The sequence below is a fragment of the Somniosus microcephalus genome, chromosome 11 (assembly GCF_052327205.1).
Source record: "Somniosus microcephalus isolate GS21.2 chromosome 11, FLI_Smic_1.0, whole genome shotgun sequence".
In the NCBI taxonomy this organism is placed as follows: Eukaryota; Metazoa; Chordata; class Chondrichthyes; order Squaliformes; family Somniosidae; genus Somniosus; species Somniosus microcephalus.
The window spans coordinates 98,522,754-98,539,447 of NC_140997.1; positions in this window are offsets into that span (position 1 = coordinate 98,522,754).

Consider the following 16,694-nt stretch of genomic DNA (forward strand, 5'->3'; position numbering starts at 1 on the left):
AGCTGGTGTCTAGACTGAATATACGAGCTGGTGTTTAGACTGACTCAACGAGCTGGTGTCCAGACTGACTCTACGAGCTGGTGTCTAGACTGATTCTATGAGCTGATGTCTAGGCTGACTCTATGAGCTGGTGTCCAGCCTGACTCAATGAGCTGGTGTCTAGACTGACTCTACGAGCTGGTGCCCAGCCTGAATCTAGGAGCTGGTGTCTAGACTGGTAATATGAGCTGATGTCTAGACTGACTCCATGAGATGGTGTCCAGTCTGAATCTACAAGATGTTGTCTAGACTGACTCTACGAGCTGATTTCCAGATTGATTCTATGAGCTGGTGTCTAGACTGAATCTATGAGCTGGTGTCCAGTCTGTCTTTATGAGCTAGTGTCTAGGCTGACTCTACGAGCTGGTGCCCAGACTGACCCTACTAGCTTTTATCTAGACTGACTCAATGAGCTGGTGTCTAGACTGTCTCTATGAGCTTGTATCCAGTCTGACTCCAGGAGCTGGTGTCTAGAGTGACTCTACTAGCTGGTGTCCAGTCTACGATCTGGTGTCCAGTCAAACTCTACAAGATGGTGTCTAGACTGACTCTACAAGCTGGTGTCCAGACTGACTCTACGAGCTGGTGACCAGACTGACACTACGAGCTGGTATCTAGACTGAATCTACGAGCTGGTATCTAGACTGACTCTACAAGCTGGTGTCCAGTCTGACCCTATGAGCTGGTATCTAGCCGGACTCTACGAGCTGGTATACAGACTGTCTCTATGAGCTGGTGTCTAGACTGACTGTATGAGCTGGTGTCCAGACTGACACTACAAAATGTTGTCTAGACTGTATATATGAGCTAGTGTCTGGATTGAATATATGAGCTGATGTCTAGACTGATTCTGCGAGCTTATGTCCAGACAGACTCTTTGAGCTGGTGTCTAGAATGACACTATGAGTTGGTGTCTAGACTAACTCAATGAGCTGGTGTCCAGACTGACTCTATGAGCATGTGTCTAGACTGAATCTACGAGCTGGTGTCTAGACTGACTCTATGAGCTGATATCCAGACTGACTCTTTTAGCTGGTATCCAGACTGACACTATGAGCAGGTGTCTAGACTGAATCTATGTGCTGTTGTCTAGACTGACTCTATGAACGTTTGTCTAGAAGGACTCTACGAGCTGGTGTCCAGACTGATTCTACGAGCTGGTGTCTAGACTGATTCTATGAGCTGGTGTCCAGTCTGACTCTACAAGCTGGTGTCTAGGCTGACATTATGAGCTGGTGCCCAGACTGACTCTACGAGCTTTTATCAAGACTGACTAAATGAGCTGGTGTCTAGACTGACAGTATGAGCTGGTTTCCAGTCTGAATCCAGGAGCTGGTGTCCAGACTGACTCTACGAGCTGGTATCTAGACTGAATCTATGAGCTGGTATCCAGACTGACTCGATGAGCTGGTGTCTAGACTGACACTACAAGCTGATTTCCAGACTGAATCTAGGAGCTGGTGTCTAGACTGATTCTATGAGCTTGTGTCTAGACTGACTCTATGAGCTGGTGTCTAGACTGACTCTACTAGCTGGTGTCCAGTCTGACGCTACGAGCTGGTGTCTAGACTGAATCTACGAACTGCTGTCTGGACGCACTCTACGAGCTGGTGTCTAGACCAAATATGAGCTGGTGTCTTGACTGACTCTACGTTCTGGTGTCCAGTCTGACTCTAGGAGCTGGTGTCTCGACTGATTCTATGAGGTTGTGTCTAGACTGACTCTACGAGCTGGTTTCACTTCTGACCCTACGAGCTGGTGCCTAGACTGACTCTACAAGATGGTGACTAGACTGACTCTACAAGCTGGTGTCTGCAATGATCAGTAACCTGTAATTCTGGAATGGTACACTGTTTGGTGCTGTATGTATATAAGAGTGGGCTACCCACGATGCACTAGGCTACCCACAAGGCAGCAGTCAAGATGGAGGCCTCTACAGATACTGTACCTAGTCCACATGTGCTCAATAAAGTGTCTAGCAAAAGCTAGCTGTTCTTAATAAAAACGACTAGTTATTAATGAACATAACATGGTACCAGGATTGGTAAGATCTGCTGAATATTGTGCAACGCGACATGGAGAATTTGAAGCCACCAGAGCGTTTGAAACTCACAGGAAATGTCAACTACAATTGGCAGACTTTTAAACAACAATTCGAACTCTACATTGCTGCCATCGGGTACGGTACGAAGCCAGACACAAGGACAATAGCGTTGCTGCTCACGGTTGCAGGCCCACAGGCGATAGAGGTATTTAATACATTTGTACTTAATCCAGAGGAGAACAGAGAAAAATTAGAGGATATGCTAAAGAAAATTGATACACATTGTTCTCCCAAAAAGAATGAAACCTATGAGAGGTACATCTTCTGTTCTTGGACACAGCAGCAAAATGAGACTTTTGATAGCTTTTTGACTGACCTGAAACTGAAAGCACAGACATGTAATTTCTCTGAGCTGAAAGCATCCATGATTCGTGACCAGATTGTGTTTGGTAGTCATGATAAAAAAGTCAGGGAACGTCTGTTGAGAGAAACCGAACTAACATTGGAAATTGCTGTGAAAATATGCCAAGCTAGCGAGCTAGCTCAAAAGCATGCCAAGACTTTCAGTGAAATCAATGATGATGTGATTGTAGTAAGTGCTGCTTTCGATGCTGTGTCCTACAAGGGGAAGAAACATGGGCAGAACAGAAGTGAAAAGCAATTGGAGGAAGGAATTTTTAAAAAGCAGTATCATAATGCATGTGAAATCCATCTTCGCCAGACATGGAATTCCCAGGATTGCTGTTAGCGACAGTGGTCCGTGCTTCAACTGTAAGGAGTGGCAACAGTTTGCAGCACATTATGACTTTGAACACATCACATCTAGTCCTTTGTATGCTCAGTCGAATGGTAAGGCAGAGAAAGGTGTTCAAGTTCTCAAGCAGCTACTGAAGAAAGCAAGTCTGATCCTTATCTCGCCCTGCTGAGCTACCGAGCCTCACCTTTAGACTCTGGTTCTTCACCTGCTGAACGCCTAATGGGTCGCAAGTTGCGTACCATGCTACCCTGCTGTGCAAAAGAAAAGCAGAGTAAGGAACTGAGACAGAGACTTCAACTGTTAAAGCTGAAACAGAAATCATACTATGACAAGTCATCCAAAACTCTGAAACCATTGACAAGGGATGATGTTGTCAGGATTGAGGATCCAGATGCATGGAACAGGAAAGCTACAGTTCTTGAGGAAGTAGGACCAAGGTCATACACTGTTAGAACTGAGGAAGGACAGATTCTCAGGAGGAACCGCCGTTCTGTCCTAAAAACACAAGAGTCTATCGAAGAGCAAATCGATGACAATGCCGCAACTGAATCTTGTCACTCACCACCAGAACAATCTAACACAAATACACATACAGGCTCTCATGAAAACACATCAGACTTACCTGTGCTGAGAAGATCCACACGTGAAGTAAAAAAGCCTGATAGACTTAATCTTTGAGTACAAAGAAAACTACATTGAAAATGTATTGACTGTTGAAGATGTTTATGTTGTTATTGATTGTGAAATGGAACTTGGTGAACCCAACTGCAGGAAGGCAAACTGAGGCAGAGGTTAGGTTGCAAAAACAAAGATAGACTTTACTTGAAATAAACAAAATAACAACAGCACAGATACAGGCTAGCAGGCCGGCAAGAGGAATCACAAGGCAGTGAAACTCGAGACTGAGCAATGAACATAAACTAAGCACCACTTAAACAGTAGGCATATAACCATGCACAGGCGAGTACAATTAAGAATAAAGAAGGAAACAATTAAGAGTCCTTGGTGCCGAGGTGAGGCAGAACCTGGGTCATTCCTGACAGGACCCCCCGCCCCTAGGAATGGCCCCTGATGTTCCCCCAGAAGGTTTATGCTGACGACGAAGAAAGTTCTGCACTAAATCGCGATCCAGGATGTTCCGGTCCGGGACCCAGGTGAGTTCCTCCGGACCATATCCCTCCCAGTCCACTAGGAACTGGAGGCCCCCACGAACCCGGCAAGAGTCCATCAGGTGACGGACCATGTAGGCAGGCTGGCCTTCGATGATGCGGGGAGCAGGAGGAGGCCTCGTGGCGGGCGCCAGGGAACTGATGGCCACTGGCCTGAGCCGGGAGACATGGAAGGTAGGATGAATCCGCATGGAGCGGGGCAGCTGGAGACGGTAGGACACCGGGTTGACCTTCCTCAACACCGTGAAGGGACTGATGAAACGGGGCGCCAGCTTGCGGGACTCCACTCGCAGCGGGAGATCCTGCGTAGAAAGCCAGACCCTCTGACTAGGACGGAATGAAGGAGCCGGTCTGTGCCGCTTGTTGACCTGGATCTGTCGTTGCCGAGAAGCTCATTGTAAGGCCAGCCGTGCTCTCCTCCAGGTCCGTCGACAGCGCTGGACAAACCTCTCCACGGAGGGAACCCCCACCTCAAGCTCCTGCTCCTGGAACAGTGGAGGCTGAAACCTGAACTGGCACTCGAATTGCGACATTCCTGTGGGGGAGCAGCGCAAGGTGTTGTGCGCGTACTCAGCCCAGACGATGTGACGACTCCAGGTCGCAGGATTAGCAGACACGAGACACCTCAGGGTCGTCTCCAGGTCTTGGTTGATCCGTTCTGTTTGACCGTTAGACTGAGGGTGGAAACCCAAGGAAATGCTGACAGTAGCTCTAATGAGCTTATAGAAAGCTCTCCAAAACCGGGAGGCGAATTGTGGACCACGGTCAGAGACGATGTCAAGAGGCAAACCGAACAACCTGAAAACATGCTGGACCATGAGCTCGGCTGTCTCTTGGGCTGAGCGAAGCTTGGGCAAGGGCAGAAAGCGACAGGCTTTGGAGAAGCGATCTACGATGACCAGAATGACAGTGTTGCCTTGAGATGGTGGAAGACCTGTGATGAAATCCACAGCGAGGTGTGACCAGGGCAGGTGGGAATGGGGAGAGGATGCAGCAAACCCTGGGGGCGAGATCGAGGGTTCTTGTTTCGTGCACAAATAGCACAAGCTGCCATGAACGCCTTTACGTCCTTCTCCATGGTGGGCCACCAGAACCTTCTGCGAAGGAACTCCAGCATCCTGGATGTGCCTGGATGACCGGTGAGTCGCGACGAATGCCCCCACTGCAGGACTTGAGCGTGCCGTGTTGGGAACAAAAAGGCGACCTGGTGGGCCATTGCCAGGGTCTGCCTCCCTCTGTTGCGCCTTTCTGACCAGCGTCTCGATCCCCCAGCGAACCGGTGCTACAATTCGAGAAGTTGGAAGAATAGGTTCTGGTTGTCTCTCCCGCTCGGGTGGATCAAATTGCCTGGAGAGAGCATCAGGCTTGAGATTCTTGGAACCTGGACGATATGACAGGACAAAGTCGAAACGATTGAAAAACAGTGCCCAGCGAGCTTGACGAGAGTTAAGCTGTTTGGCCTCCTGGATATAGGCCAGATTCTTATGGTCTGTCCAGACAATGAACGGGTGTTTAGACCCCTCCAACCAATGTCTCCACTCCTCCAGTGCCAACTTGACTGCTAGTAGTTCCCTGTTTCCAATATCGTAGTTTCATTCTGCAGGAGTGAGTCGCCGAGAAAAGAAGGCGCAAGGGTGCAGTTTGTTGTCGTTAGACCGCTGGGACAAAACGGCACCCACTCCGATATCAGAGGCATCCACCTCAACAATGAAGGGGAGTGAGGGATCCGGAATCACGAGGACAGGAGCAGACGTGAAGCGCCGCGTGAGATCCTCGACAGCCTGTGCAGCCTCAGCGGGCCAACTGAACCGGGTGGAAGCGGTTTTGGTGAGGGCGTTGAGAGGGGCAGCAATGGTGCCGAAGTTCCTGATGAATCTCCGATAGAAATGAGCAAACCCCAAGAAACGTTGCACCTGTTTGAGAGAGGTGGGTGGTGGCCAATTTCGGACAGCTTGGGTCTTGCCAGGGTCCATTTGGATGTTGCCGCTGGAGATGATGAAGCCCAGGAATGAAACCGTGGAAACGTGAAACTCACACTTCTCAGCCTTGACAAACAAGAGGTTATTAAGTAGACGTTGCAGGACTTGCCTTACATGCTGGACATGATCGTGAAGAGTTTTGGAGAAAATGAGAATGTCGTCCAGGTAGACAAAGACAAAGCGATTCAGCATGTCTAGGAGGACGTCGTTGATGAGCGCCTGGAACACAGCGTTGGCCAATCCAAAAGGCATGACCAGGTTCTCATAGTGCCCGGTAGGTGTGTTGAATGTCGTCTTCCACTCGTCCCCTTCGCGGACGCGGATGAGGTTGTAGGCATTGCCGAGATCCAATTTTGTGAAGACTGCGGCTCCCTGTAGTAGCTCGAAGGCCGTCGACATGAGCGGAAGAGGATAACGGTTCTTTATAGTAATCTTGTTAAGGCCACGGTAGTCGATGCAGGGGCGGAGACCTCCATCTTTCTTACTCATGAAGAAAAAACCGGCACCAGCAGGAGAGGTGGACGGACGGATGAAGCCAGCGGCGAGGGCGTCACGGATGTAATCCTCCATGGCGGCGGTCTCTGGAGCAGAAAGGGAGAAGTTCCTGCCCCTAGGTGGGCATGTCCCAGGCAGGAGGTCAATGGCACAGTCATATGGCCTATGAGGGGTAAGTGATGTGGCTCGAACCTTACTGAAGACCTCTTTTAAATCCTCATACTCGGGAGGCACTCGGGACAATTCAGAGTGCGATGGGGGCTCCTGGGGCTGGGAAGGAGACTTGGAGCGAAGACAGGTGGTATGGCAGGTGGAATGGCAGGTGGAGCCCCATTCCGTAAGCCGGCCGGCGGCCCAATCCATGCGTGGATTATGGCAGGGCAACCAAAGGTAACCCAGAACTAATGGAAACTCGGGAGAGTGGATAAGGGAGAATTGGATGGTCTCGAAATGTTGTCCTTCCACGCCCAAACACAGGGGGGCAGTAAGATGGTGAATAGTTCCGGAGCCCAAGGGTCTTCCATCCACGGCGACAACAGTGAAGGGGTGATCTGGACGGGTCAGGGGAATCTTGAGCTGTTTAGCTAAACCCAGATCCATGAAGTTACCATCGGACCCAGAATCCACCAGGGCCTTAAGATCATGTTGTTGATTGCCCCAGAAAAGGGAGGATGCCAGCAGGACCCTAGAAACAGTGGGAGCAGGAGGGATGGCTACGCTCATCTCAGGTCCCTCCATCCTGGATGAGCCCTGGCTTTTCCCACCAACTTTGGGCAAGAAGAGCGAAAGTGGCCCGGTTCCCCACAATAGAGGCAAGATCCCTCTCTCATTCGGTGATCACGTTCAGGCTGCGAGAGATGAGTTACTCCCAACTGCATGGGCTCCTCTGGATCAGTCAAAGGTGGACTCGGGATGGCTCGGAGGTTCTCGGATGGCAGGGAAGGCTCTTGTCTCCAGAAGCGGGGTGAAAAAGGAGTGGCGTTCTCTTTACCTCTCACGGAGACGATTACCCACTCGAATGGAGATATCAAAGAGAGACTCCAAATCACTCACCGGATCTCTGGAAGCCAGTTCATCCTTGATTTCATTCGTGAGACCATGGCGAAAAGTGGCGACGAGCGCCTCCGAATTCCATTGGCTCTCTGCAGCGAGAGTGCTAAACTCAATGGCGTAGTCCGCAACGCTACGAGCCCCCTGGCAAAGCCGAAGTAGTTTGTTAGATGCCTCTCTCCCACTGACAGGATGATCAAAGACCCTTCTCATTTCTTCAGAGAAAAGTTGGTAGTTTGAACATGCCGGAGTTTGCTGTTCCCAGACAGCCGTAGCCCAGGGAAGTGCTTTGCCGGTGGGTAGCGAAATGATGTAGGCTACTCGGGAACGGTCACTGGGAAATAATGAACCTTGCAGTTGGAAAGCCAGGGAATACTGGGTTAGAAAGCCTCGACATCCTCCTGGGTTACCGTCGTAGCGCTCGGGTGCAGGTAATCGGAGTTCTTTCAGAGAGGGAGGCGAAACCGGAAGAGCGGGTAACGGTGCTGGAGTAGCTTGGGTCGCCTGAGTCTGGCTCTGATGGAAAGCAATGATGAGGGCCTCCAGCTGTTTCTGGCTTCGGGAGAATGATGTGGCGAGGCACCGTAGCTCATCCAAGATCAGTTGTAGCTGTTCAAAGACTTGTCGTAGCCATCGGTCCTTCTCTGCTGGGTCCATGTTTGGCTCAGTCTTGCTGTGAAATGGAACTTGGTGAACCCAACTGCAGGAAGGCAAACTGAGGCAGAGGTTAGGTTGCAAAAACAAAGATAGACTTTACTTGAAATAAACTAAAAAACAACAGCACAGATATAGGCTAGCAGATGGCAAGAGCAATCACAAGGCAGTGAAACTCAAGACTGAGCAATGAACATAAACTAAGCACCACTTAAATAGTAGGCATATAACCATGCACAGGTGAGTACAATTAAGAATAAAGAAGGAAACAATTAAGAGTTCTTGGTGCCCTCTGGTGGCGAGGCGAGGCAGAACCTGGGTCATTCCTGACATTGATTGATATTATTTGATACTGATTTTGTTGAACCTCAAAGAAAGGGGGATGTAATGTCATTCTGGAATGGTACACTAGGTGGTGCTATATGTATATAAGAGTGGGCTACCCACGATGCACTAGGCTACCCCACAAGGCAACAGTAAAGATGGAGGCCTCTACAGATACTGTACCTAGTCCAGATGTGCTCAATAAAGTGTCTAGCAAAAGCTAGCTGTTCTTAATAAAAACGACTAGTTATTAATGAACATAACAGTGTCTAGACTGAATTTATGAGTTGATGTCTAGACTGACACTACAAGCTGTTGTCCAGACTGACTCTACAAGCTGGTGTCCAGACTGACTCTACAAGCTGGAAACTAGACTGAATCTACGAGCTGGTTTCTAGTCTGAATTTATGAGCTGGTGTCTAGACAGACACTACGAGCTGTTGTCCAGACTGACACTAGGAGCTGGTGTCCAGACTGACTCTGCGAGCTGGTGCCCAGACTGAATCTACAAGCTGGAAACTAGACTGAATCTATGAGCTGGTTTCTAGTCTGAATTTACGAGCTGGTGTCTAGACAGACACTACGAGCTGTTGTCCAGACTGACACTAGGAGCTGGTGTCCAGACTGACTCTGCGAGCTGGTGCCCAGACTGAATCTACAAGCTGGAGTCTAGACAGACTCTACAAGCTGGTGTCTAGACTGGCTCAATGAGCTGGTGTCCAGACTGACTCTATGAGCTGGTGTCTAGACTGACTCTACGAGCTGGTTTCTAGACTGATTCTATGAGCTGGTGTCTAGACTAATTCTGCGAGCTGATATCCAGACTGATTCTTTTAGCTGGTATCTAGACTGACACTATGAGCTGGTGTCTAGTCTGACTCTATGAGCTGGTGTCCAGTCTGAATCTACGAGCTGGTGTCCAGACTGACTCTACAAGCTGGTATCTAGACAGATTCTACGAGCTGGTATCCAGACTGAAACTATGAGCCGGTGTCTAGACTGACTCTACGAGCTGGTGTCTAGACTGATTCTATGAGCTGGTTTCTAGGCTGACTCTACGAGCTGGTTTCCAGTCTGACCCTACGAGCTGGTGTCTAGACTGACTCTAAGAGCTGGTATCCAGTCTGACTCTAGGAGCTGGTGTCTAGACTGATTCTATGAGCTGAGGTCTAGACTGAATCTATGAGACTGTTTCCAGTCTGAAACTACAAGATGGTGTCTAGACTGACTCTACGAGCTTGTTTCTAGACTGACTCTATGAGCTGGTGTCTAGATTGATTCTGCGAGCTGATATCCAGACTGATTCTTTTAGCTGGTATCTAGACTGACACTATGAGCTGGTGTCTAGTCTGACTCTATGAGCTGGTGTCCAGTCTAACTCTACGAGCTGAAGTCCAGACTGACTCTACAAGCTGGTATCTAGACAGACTCTACGAGCTGGTATCCAGACTGAAACTATGAGCCGGTGTCTAGACTGACTCTACGAGCTGGTGTCTAGACTGATTATATGAGCTGGTTTCTAGGCTGACTCTATGAGCTGGTTTCCAGTCTGACCCTACGAGCTGGTGTCTAGACTGACTCTAAGAGCTGGTGTCGAGTCTGACTCTAGGAGCTGGTGTCTAGACTGATTCTATGAGCTGAGGTCTAGACTGACTCTATGAGACGGTTTCCAGTCTGAATCTACAAGATGGTGTCTAGACTGACTCTACGAGTTGGTGTCCAGACTGAATCTACGAGCTGGTGTCCAGACTGAATCTATGAGCTGGTGTCTAGACTGACTCTATGAGCGTTTGTCTAGATGGAATCTATGAGCTGGTGTCTAGACTGACTCTACGAGCTGGTGTCCAGTCTGACTCTATGAGCTGGTGTCTAGACTGTCTCTATGAGCTGGTGTCCAGTCTGACTCCAGGAGCTGGTGTCTAGAGTGGCTCTATGAGCTGGTGTCCAGTCTACGATCTGGTGTCCAGTCAAACTCTACAAGATGGTGTTTAGACTGACTCTTCAAACTGGTGTTCAGACTGACTCTACGCGCTGGTGTCCCGACTGACTCTACGAGCTGGTGTCCAGACTGACACTACGAGCTGGTATCTAGACTGAATCTTCGAGCTGTTATACAGACTGACTCTACAAGCTGGTGTCTAGACTGGTTCTACGAGCTGGTGTCTACACTGAATATATGAGCTGGTGTCTAGACTGACTCTATGAGCTGGTGTCCAGTCTGACCCTACGAGCTGGTATCTAGTCTGACTCTACGAGCTGGTATACAGACTGTCTCTATGAGCTGGTGTCTAGATTGACTGTATGAGCTGGTGTCCAGTCTGACTCTACGAGCTGGTGTCCAGACTGACAATACAAGCTGGTGTCTAGACTGTATATATGAGCTAGTGTCCAGATTGAATATACAAGCTGGTGTCTAGACTGACCCTACGAGCTGGTTTCTAGACTGACTCAATGAGCTGGTGTCTAGACTGACTCTATGAGCTGGTGTCCAGTCAGACTCTACGAGCTGGTGTCTAGACTGATTCTACGAGCTGGTGTCTAGACAGACTCTACAAGCTGTTCTCCAGACTGAATCTATGAGCTGGTGTCCAGACTGACTCTACGAGCTGGTGTCCAGGTTGAATTTACAACCTGGAGTCTAGACTGACTCTACGAGCTGGTGTCTGGACTGACGCTATGAGCTGGTGTCTAGACTGAATATACGAGCTGGTGTCTAGAATGAATCTACGAAGTGGTTAATAGACTGACTCTATGAGCTGATGCCCAGAATGACTCTTTAACTGATGTCTAGACTGACATTATGAGCTGGAGTCTAGACTGACTCAACGAGTTGGTATCCAGTCTGACTCTATGAGCTGGTGTCTAGACTGACTCTACAAGCTGGTGTCCACTCTTACACTACGAGCTGGTGTCTTGAATGATTCTATGAGCTGGTGTACAGTCTATGAGCTGGTGTCCAGTTTCGTCTATGAGCTGGTGCCTTGATTGTCTCTACGAGCCGGTGTCCAGACTGACTCTACGAGCTGGTGCCTAGGCTGATTATACGAGCTGGTGTCCAGACTGACTCTAGGAGCTGGTGTCTAGACTGACTCTACGAGCTGGTGTCCAGTCTATGAGCAGATGCCCCGTCAGACTCGACGAGCTGGTATCTAGATTGTATCTATTAGCTGGTGTACAGACTGACTCTGCGAGCTGGTATCTAGACTGAATCTACGACCTGGTATACAGACTGACTCTATGAGCTGGTGTCTAGACTGAATTTATGAGCTGGTGTCTAGAGAGACTCTACAAGCTGGTGTCCAGATTGAGTCTACGAGCTGGTGTCCAGACTGACTCTACAATTTGGAGTCCAGACTGATTCTATGTGCTGGTGCCTAGACTGGCTCAATGAGCAGGTGTCCAGACTGACACTATGAGCTGGTGTCTAGACTGAATCTACGAGTTGGTGTCTAGATTGACTCTACGAGCTGGTTTCTAGGCTGACTCTATGAGCTGGTGTCTAGACTGATTCTGTGAGCTGGTATACAGACTGACTCTACAAGCTGGTATCTAGACTGACTCTACGAGCTGGTGTCTAGACTGAATCTACGAGCCGGTGTCTAGACTGACTCTACGAGCTGAGGTCCAGACTGACTCTACGAGCTGGTGTCTAGACTGATTCTATGAGCTGGTGTCTAGGCTGACTCTACGAGCTGGTGTCCAGTCTGACCCTACGAGCTGCTGTCTAGGCTGACACTATGAGCTGGTGTCCAGTCTGTATCTTGGAGCTGGTTTCCAGACTGATTCTATGAGCTGGTGTCCAGACTGACTCTACAAGCTGGTATCTAGACAGACTCTACGAGCTGGTATCCAGACTGAAACTATGAGCCGGTGTCTAGACTGACTCTATGAGCTGGTGTCTAGACTGATTCTATGAGCTGGTGTCTAGGCTGACTCTACGAGCTGGTTTCCAGTCTGACCCTACGAGCTGGTGTCTAGACTGACTCTAAGAGCTGGTGTCCAGCCTGACTCTAGGAGCTGGTGTCTAGACTGATTCCATGAGCTGGTTTCTAGGCTGACTCTACGAGCTGGTTTCCAGTCTGACCCTATGAGCTGGTGTCTAGACTGACTCTAAGAGCTGGTGTCCAGACTGACTCTAGGAGCTGGTTTCTAGACTGATTCTATGAGCTGAGGTCTAGACTGACTCTATGAGATGGTTTCCAGTCTGAATCTACAAGATGGTGTCTAGACTGTCTCTACGAGCTGGTGTCCAGACTGAATCTATGAGCTGGTGTCTAGACTGACTCTATGAGCGTTTTTCTAGATGGAATCTATGAGCTGGTGTCTAGACTGACTCTACGAGCTGGTGTCCAGTCTGACTCTATGAGCTGGCGTCTAGACTGTCTCTATGAGCTGGTGTCCAGTCTGACTCCAGGAGCTGGTGTCTAGAGTGACTCTATGAGCTGGTGTCCAGTCTACGATCTGGTGTCCAGTCAAACTCTACAAGATGGTGGTTAGACTGACTCTTCAAACTGGTGTCCAGACTGACTCTATGAGCTGGTGTACCGACTGACTCTACGAGCTGGTGTCCAGACTGACATTACGAGCTGGTATCTAGACTGAATCTATGAGCTGTTATACAGACTGACTCTACAAGCTGGTGTCTAGACTGATTCTACGAGCTGGTGTCTACACTGAATATATGAGCTGGTGCCTAGACTGACTCTATGAACAGGTGTCCAGTCTGAGCCTACGAGCTGTTATCTAGTCTGACTCTACGAGCTGGTATACAGACTGTCTCTACGAACTGGTGTCTAGACTGACTCTACGAGCTGGTGCCTATACTGGCTCTATGAGCTGGTGTCTAGACTGACTGTATGAGCTGGTGTCCAGTCTGACTCTACGAGCTGGTGTCCAGACTGACACTACAAGTTGTTGTCTAGACTGTATATATGAGCTAGTGTCTAGATTGAATATACGAGCTGGTGTCTAGAGTGTCCCTACGATCTGGTTTCTAGACTGACTCAATGAGCTGGTGTCTAGACTGACTCTATGAGCTGGTGTCCAGTCAGACTCTACGAGCTGGTGTCTAGACTGATTCTACGAGCTGGTGTCTAGACAGACTCTACAAGCTGTTCTCCAGACTGTCTCTACGAGCTGGTGTCCAGACTGACTCTACGAGCTGGTGTCCAGGTTGAATCTACAACCTGGAGTCTAGACTGACTCTATGAGCTGGTGTCTAGACTGACGCTATGAGCTGGTGTCTAGACTGAATATACGAGCTGGTGTCTAGTCTGACTCTACGAACTGGTTAATAGACTGACTCTATGAGCTGATGCCCAGAATGACTCAATAACTGGTGTCTAGACTGACTCTATGAGCTGGTGTCCAGTCTGAATCTAAGAGCTTGTTTCTAGACTGACTCAATGAGCTGGTGTCTAGACTGACTCAACGAGCTGGTATCCAGACTGATTCTATGAGCTGGTGTCTAGACTGACTCCACAAGCTGGTGTCCACTCAGACTTTACGAGCTGGTGTCTTGAATGATTCTATGAGCTGGTGTCCAGTCTATGAGCTGGTGTCCAGTTTCGTCTACAAGCTGGTCTCTAGATTGTCTCTACGAGACGGAGTCCAGACTGACTCTACGAGCTGGTGCCAAGGCTGATTATATGAGCTGGTGTCCAGACTGACTGTAAGAGCTGGTGTCTAGACTGACTCTACGAGCTGGTGTCCAGTCTATGAGCAGATGTCCCGTCAGACTCTACGAGCTGGTATCTAGATTGTATCTATGAGCTGGTGTACAGACTGACTCTGCGAGCTGGTATCTAGACTGAATCTACGACCTGGTATTCAGACTGACTCTATGAGCTGGTGTCTAGACTGACTCTACGAGCTGGTGTCTAGACTGACTCTACGAGCTGCTGTCCAGTCTGACCCTATGAGGTGGGGTCTAGACTGAATCTGCGAGCTGGTGACTAGGCTGACTCTATGAGTTGGTGGCTAGACTGACTCTACAAGATGGCAACTACACTGACACTACGAGTTGGTGTCTAGACTGAATTTATGAGCTGGTGTCTAGACAGACTCTATAAGCTGGTGTCCAGACTGAGTCTACGAGCTGGTGTCCAGACTGACTCTACAAGTTGGAGTCTAGACTGATTCTATGTGCTGGTGCATAGACTGGCTCAATGAGCTGGTCTCCAGACTGACACTATGAGCTGGTGTCTACACTGAATCTACGAGTTGGTGTCTAGACTGACTCTATGAGCTGGTTTCTAGGCTGACTCTATGAGCTGGTGTCTAGACTGATTCTGCGAGCTGGTATACAGTCTGACTCTACAAGCTGGTCTTTAGACTGACTCTACGAGCTGGTGTCTAGACTGAATCTACGAACCGGTGTCTAGACTGACTCTACGAGCTGAGGTCCAGACTGACTCTATGAGCTGGTGTCTAGACTGATTCTATGAGCTGTTGTCTAGGCTGACTCTACGAGCTGGTGTCCAGTCTGACCCTACGAGCTGCTGTCTAGACTGACTCTATGAGCGTTTGTCTAGATGGAATCTATGAGCTGGTGTCTAGACTGACTCTACGAGCTGGTGTCCAGTCTGACTCTACGAGCTGGTGTCTAGACTGTCTCTATGAGCTGGTGTCCAGTCTGACTCCAGGAGCTGGTGTCTAGAGTGACTCTATGAGCTGGTGTCCAGTCTATGATCTGGTGTCCTGTCAAACTCTACAAGATGGTGTCTAGACTGACTCTTCAAACTGGTGTCCAGACTGACTCTATGAGCTGGTGTCCCGACTGACTCTATGAGCTGGTGTCCAGACTGACACTATGAGCTGGTATCTAGACTGAATCTACGAGCTGTTATACAGACTGACTTTACAAGCTGGTGTGTAGACTGATTCTACGAGCTGATGTCTACACTGAATATATGAGCTGGTGTCTAGACTGACTCTATGAACTGGTGTCCAGCCTGACCCTACGAGCTGTTATCTAGTCTGACTCTACGAGCTGGTATACAGACAGTCTCTACGAACTGGTGTCTAGACTGACTCTACGAGCTGGTGCCTATACTGGCTCTATGAGCTGGTGTCTAGACTGACTGTATGAGCTGGTGTCCAGTCTGACTCTATGAGCTGGTGTCCAGACTGACACTACAAGCTGGTGTCTAGACTGTATATATGAGCTAGTGTCTAAATTGAATATACGAGCTGGTGTCTAGACTGAACCTACGATCTGGTTTCTAGACTGACTCAATGAGCTGGTGTCTAGACTGACTCAATGAGCTGTTATCCAGACTGAGTCTATGAGCTGGTGTCTAGACTGACTCCACAAGCTGGTGTCCACTCTGACTTTACGAGCTGGTGTCTTGAATGATTCTATGAGCTGGTGTCCAGTCTATGAGCTGATGTCCAGTTTCGTCTACGAGCTGGTGTCTAGATTGTCTCCACGAGCCGGTGTCCAGACTGACTCTACGAGCTGGTGCCTAGGCTGATTATATGAGCTGGTGTCCAGACTGACTCTAGGAGCTGGTGTCTAGACTGACTCTACGAGCTGCTGTCCAGTCTGACCCTATGAGCTGGTGTCTAGACTGAATCTGCGAGCTGGTGACTAGGCTGACTCTACGAGTTGGTGGCTAGGCTGACTCTACAAGATGGCAACTACACTGACACTACGAGTTGGTGTCTAGACTGAATTTATGAGCTGGTGTCTAGACAGACTCTATAAGCTGGTGTCCAGACTGAGTCTACGAGCTGGTGCCCAGACTGACTCTACAAGTTGGAGTCTAGACTGACTCTACGTGCTGGTGCCTAGACTGGCTCAATGAGCTGGTGTCCAGACTGACACTATGAGCTGGTGTCTAGACTGAATCTGCGAGTTGGTGTCTAGACTGACTCTACAAGCTGGTTTCTAGACTGACTCTATGAGCTAGTGTCTAGACTGATTCTGCGAGCTGGTATACAGACTGACTCTACAAGCTGGTCTTTAGACTGACTCTACGAGCTGGTGTCTAGACTGACTCTACAAGCTGAGGTCCAGACTGACTCTATGAGCTGGTGTCTAGACTGATTCTATGAGCAGGTGTCTAGGATGACTCTACGAGCTGGTGTCCAGTCTGACCCTACGAGCTGCTGTCTAGACTGACTCTATGAGCTGGTGTCCTGTCTGAATCTAGGAGCTGGTTTCTAGACTGATTCTATGA